This window comes from Kogia breviceps, chromosome 18, assembly GCF_026419965.1.
Source record: "Kogia breviceps isolate mKogBre1 chromosome 18, mKogBre1 haplotype 1, whole genome shotgun sequence".
NCBI classification, from domain to species: Eukaryota; Metazoa; Chordata; class Mammalia; order Artiodactyla; family Physeteridae; genus Kogia; species Kogia breviceps.
Genome location: NC_081327.1, coordinates 46,655,557 through 46,661,521, shown reverse-complemented (window position 1 = coordinate 46,661,521; position 5,965 = coordinate 46,655,557).

The following is a 5,965-nucleotide window of genomic DNA, read 5'->3' as shown; positions in this document are numbered from 1 at the left end:
TCTGCTCTGGTTCATCACCGGTTTCTGAGCTGGTGAATATGTAACAAGATATTCACTTAATTGGGACACGTGATCCTTGCCACGTGCTTGTGATTCTGATGCATCTGAAAGGCCTGTATGTTTGAACATTGTCATTCATCATTTCCTCAGTTGAAACTCCTGATGGATGTTGTGGAATCTAGCTTTATTCTGAAATTATTTTTGATATTTTAAGACTGTGTGAGCAACTGAAATCCATGTTTGTTTCTTGCCTGTTTTTTTGGTTGTTGTTTTTTTGTGGTACGCGGGCCTCTCACTGCCGCGGCCTCTCCCATTGAGGAGCACAGGCTCCGGACGCACAGGTTCAACGGCCATGGCTCACGGGCCCAGCCGCTCCGCGGCACATGGGACCCTCCCGGACCAGGGCACGAACCCGCGTCCCCTGCATCGGCAGGCGGACTCTCAACCACTGGGCCACCAGGGAAGCCCTCTTGCCTGTTTTTAATGAAATGAAAAATCCTTTGAATTTCATACCTAGAAATTATTGTTGTTGCATATAGGAGCACTGTTCTAAGTGTTGGGGAAAAGCAGTGAACAGAACAGACAACACTTGCACTCTTATGGAGTTTGCATTCTAGTGGGACAAAACAAAAAATATATATATTGGGTAATGATAGGTGCTGTTTAGAAAAATAAAGCATGGTGCTTGACTAGAGAGTGATGTATGGGATCAAAGGCATATTAGATAAAGGGGTTTGGCATATTCTAGGAACAGGAAGGAACCCCTTGTGGCTGGAGCTGAATAAATAAGACGGTGTGTGTTAGAAGGTGAGATCAAAGGGATCTAGAACAAAAGTGAGATGAGCTTTGAATTCCATTTGAAGAACTTTGGATTTTATTTAGAATGAAATGAGAAGTCAGTGGAGGGTTTTAAGAAGTGTGACATGCATGAAGAACCTAGGGGCAAGACGGGAATAAAGGCGCAGACCTACTAGAGAATGGACTTGCGGACACGGTGGGGACAAAGTGAGAGAGTGGTAGTGTATATATGGACATATATACACTACCAAATGTAAAATAGAGAGCTACTGGGAGGCAGTCACATAGCACAGGGAGATCAGTTCGGTGCTTTGTGACCACCTAGAAAGGTGGCATAAGGAGGGTGGGAGGGAGGGAGATGCAAGAGGGAAGAGATATGGGGATATATATATATATATATATATATATATATATAACTGATTCACTCTGTTATAAAGCAGAAACTAACACACCACTGTAAAGCAATTATACTCCAATAAAAATATTTTTTTTAAAAGTGTGTCATGGTATGACTTTTCTTTTTAAGTGATCAGGCTAGCTTCTGTGTAGACAGTAGACTATAGGGGGTTGAGGATGGAACCAAGGGAAGAGTTAAGAGGCTATTGTGATAATCCAGGTATACGATTTTGTTGGTTTAGACCAAGATGTTATCTGTGGAGGTGGTGGGAAGCAGCTGTGTTCTAGATATATTTTGAAGGTAGATCCAACAAAAATTGCTGGTCAATTGAATGTGAGTTATGAGAGATGAGTCTAAGTCACGGTTTTGGAAGAATGGAGTTGTCATGTACTGGTGTACTGGAATAGGGTGGAGTCAGCGGGGGGTGGGGGGGCAAAGCAAGGGTTTGGTTTTGGTTATATTAAGATGCCCAAGAGGGGCTTCCCTGGTGGCGCAGTGGTTGAGAATCCGCCTGCCGATGCAGGGGACACGGGTTCGTGCCCCGGTCTGGGAAGATCCCACATGCCGCGGAGCGGCTGGGCCCGTGAGCCATGGCCACTGAGCCTGCGCGTCCGGAGCCTGTGCTCCGCAATGGGAAAGGCCACAACAGTGAGAGGCCCGCGTATCACAAAAACAAAACAAAACAAAACAAGAAGCCCAAGAGACACATCCAAGTAAAGATGTAGAGTAGGTAGATGGATCTGAGTCTCAAATTCAGAAGAGAAGTATTTAAAGCTATTGAACTAGAGATCCGCTAGAGAGTGAGTATAAAAATGAAAATACCTATTTTGCGAATAGAGTTAAACATTGAGGAATGAAGATGGTTATTCACCATCTGATAGTGAATCAGTGAAGGAGATAGAAAGTGGACCGAAGACCCCTTGCTTCCCTTTACAGAGCTGGCCATTGTGTCCTAGTTCAAAGCATGTGTACACCAACTTGCACCTGGAAGAACTTAGTACACTTCTCAGGGGAGAGATCCGCTGCTCACCAGCTTACAGGCATGTATGTCATCTGATGGTCTCAATGATGTGCAGTGTCTGTCTTCTATCTTTACATACCTTCTTGATGTCCTTTTCCAGTTCACCATTCTAACTGGTGTCTCTGATCTCCCTTGATGATATGCATCACCTTCTTTACCTATTGGGTCATTATATTTAGCTTACGGAATGTTCTAAGGACACTGGATCTCCTCCTTGAGAGGGTTGTTAGCTGATGAGGTGAGTCAGAAGGAGAAATAGGATAATGCATATATGCAATTACACATTAACCAACTTGTAAAACATGGAGAGTAAATTTCAAACCTTGGAAAGGGATGTAAACATGGATACTGAGGGATGACTAGGACAATGGGGGCCGACACAAAGCCAAGTGTGGCTTATCAAGAAAGACTTCACAGGGCTTCCCTGGTGGCGCAGTGGTTGAAAGTCCGCCTGCCGATGCAGGGGACGCGGGTTCGTGCCCCGGTCGGGGAAGATCCCACATGCCGCAGAGCGGCTGGGCCCGTGAGCCATGGCCGCTGAGCCTGCGCGTCCGGAGCCTGTGCTCTGCAACGGGAGAGGCCCCAACAGTGAGAGGCCCATGTACCGCAAAAAAAAAAAAAAAAAAAAAAAAAAAAAGCCCACAGGGAAAAAAAAAAAAAAAAAAGAAAGACTTCACAGAGGGACTTCGCTGGGGGTCCGGTGGATAAGACTCCACACTGCCAATGTAGGGGGCCTGGCTTCAATCCTCGGTCAGGGAACTAGATCCACATGCATGCTGCAGCTAAGGAGTCCACATGCAGCAACCGAGAAGTCCGCATGCCGCAACTATGAGCCCGATGCTGCAGCCAAAGATCCCACGTGCTGCAACTAAGACCCAAAGCAGCCTAAATAAATAAATAAATAAATAAAAATTTTAGAAAAGACTTCACAGAGAATGTGAATCTTATATTTCAGAAAGAAGGGTGCATTTTCCAAAGTGTAAACTTTCCTTAACAGAAGAAAAGCCTGGAGATAGAAGAGGGAACTGGGAAGTCAAAGGTTTGGTGATAATAAATGCCAAGGTGAAAGAAATGTTGGAAAATGTTGAAGCGAACATTCAGGAGTTCTAACCTGATTCAAGAGACCCTGAATGGGCGCTTACAGAAAGGAGTAGAATACGATTTTTTAAATTTTTATTTTATTTATTTATTTATTTTTGGTTGCATTGGGTCTTTGTGGCTGTGCGTGGGCTTTCTCTAGTTGCAGCGAGCAGGGGCTACTCTTTGTTGCGGAGCACGGGCTTGTCATTGCCATGGCTTCTCTTGCAGAGTACAGGGTCTAGAGCACAGGCTCAGTAGTTGTGGCACAGGGGCTTTGTTGCTCCGTGGCGTGTGGGATCTTCCCAGACCAGGACTCGAACCGGTGTCCCCTGCATTGGCAGGTAGATTCTTAACCACTGCGCCACCAGGGAAGCCCTAAAATATGATTAAAATGCATAGTTTTTAGAGAACGACTTTCTTTGTCCTTGGAGGTAAATTGCATAAAACATGAGAAAATTATGGAAATGGAAACTGAGACGTCAGTTCTTATTCAAGGATGTGTGAAAATGACACAATATAGACAAATCTTTAGCATTTAAAAATTTTTTAATATTCTGTCAAGAATTGAAATAAAACCACAAAAAGTAGTTTCCTCAAATCGGGGAAGCAAAGAGTAAATATTAGTATCTGTTATTATTAAACACTTTTGCAAAGCTCATGGTATCTCAGAGGAGGCTGAAGCACTTCATACACCCAAATTCTTAGTAGTCACCTCCATTTCAGCAGTGACTAAGCTGACACCAGCTACAGCATGTGTTTCCTTCTGAAAGAAGTAGCTTTGGAGGCAAACACCTCCTTCCTCACAGCAGAGCCACCCTCAGGAAGCAACTTCAGAACCATCTATTCTAAATTTTATTTTAATGGGTTTTTTAAATATTTATTTTTTAATCTTGGCTGCACTGGGTCTTAGTTGCGGCACTCGGGATCTTCCTTGTAGCATCTTTAGTTGCAGCATGCAGGATCATTAGTTGCAGCATGTGGACTTCTTAGTTGCGGTGTGTGGGCTTCTTAGCTGTGGCATGTGAACTCTTAGTTGCAGCATGCACATGGGATCTAGTTCCCCGACCAGGGATTGAATCCCAGCCACCGGCATTGGCAGTGCAGTCTTAACCTCTGGACCACTAGGGAAGTCCCCTGGTTATTTAAATAAATGAAAGACATTCACTTAAAGCATAAATACAGTATAATGGCAGAATCATAACATAGATTTAAGCCTAACAGTTGTTGTATTTAAGAGCTGTGTTGCTACCCCAGAAAAGCTTTAAAGCAAAAATGAGTGGTAATGGACCAGATATTTCAAAAAAATGACATGGCTGATTACATTGTTACCTTGGACTGTGGTAAGGGCCCTGGGTAGTTTTCCCTTATGGGACGTCTTGACCTCTTTCTGTGTTGTTAGGATCTTGGCTGTTCTCTTCATCTGAAACCCACTTCTAGGTTATGGTGACTAAACTTATCGTGGTGATCATTTTGAAATGTATAGAAATATTGAATCACTACATTGTGTAACAGGCACTTACATAGTGTTGTAGGTCAATTATACTTCAAAAACAAACTCATAAAAAAGAGATCAGATTTGTGGTTATCAGAGGGAAGGTGGAGGGAGGGGGGAATTGGATGAAGGCATTCAAAAGGTACAAACTTACAGTTATAAGATAAATAAGTACTAGGGATGTAATGTACAACATGATAAATATAATTAGCACTGCTCTATGTTATATATGAAAGAGAAAATCCTAGGAGTTCTTATCAGAAGGAAAAAAATTTTTTCTATTTAATTTTTAATCTATATGAAATAAGTAATATTCACTAAACTCATTGTGGTAACTATTTCACGATGTAACTCAAATCATTATGCTGTGCACCATAAACTTATACAGTGCTGTATGTCAGTTAAACTTCAACAAAACTAGAAGGAAAAAAACCCTTCTAGGTTGCCTTCAAAATAGGAGCATCTACTACTGGACTCCAGTTTGAGCACAAACCTCACACTATCTTGGAACTGCAGTGTGATCCTTTTGATGAAGAACTTGGCTATGGACCATGTTAAAAAAAAATTCCTTCTGCCATGTTCGAAATACTAGGGGGCGGGTGGAGTGAGGGGAAAGCATTCAATTAAGTGATACTCCAACATTATCTTTGGAGAGGATCATAGCTTCCCCTAAAACAGGTAGCCAAGCTTGTGCCCAATTAAGGTAACAAAGTATAGCAGAGCTATATAGTAATTATCCTTTCTCTCTCTCAAAGAGCAGGGAGATTTGTGTCTTGTTTCTGTCCGGCTATGGAGTATAATGAAAGCGATAGAAAGTTTGGAGACAAAGAGACACGGTTTGGTCTTGGCCCAGGACCAGGTCCAGGACCACGGTCACATTTATGTTCTCTGTGTTTTCCAATGAACCATATTGGGGATTAACAGATGACACATATGCAAGTATTTACTTTAAGTCAACATTTATGAAAATCTTATTTTACAAAAATGTTAACACAGGCGATGGCTACGATTTTGGTGCACAGAAACAGTCCGTCTTTGGGAAAGCGCAAGTAATGCGTAAAGCGACGACTCCACTTCAGTTGCGGGCACCGCCACGTTAGCCCCACCCCTACCGAAGCCCGTCTCCTTGCTATTGGTTCCTTTCCCTGCCCCGTCGGTTGCCGTGGAGACCAAGGCT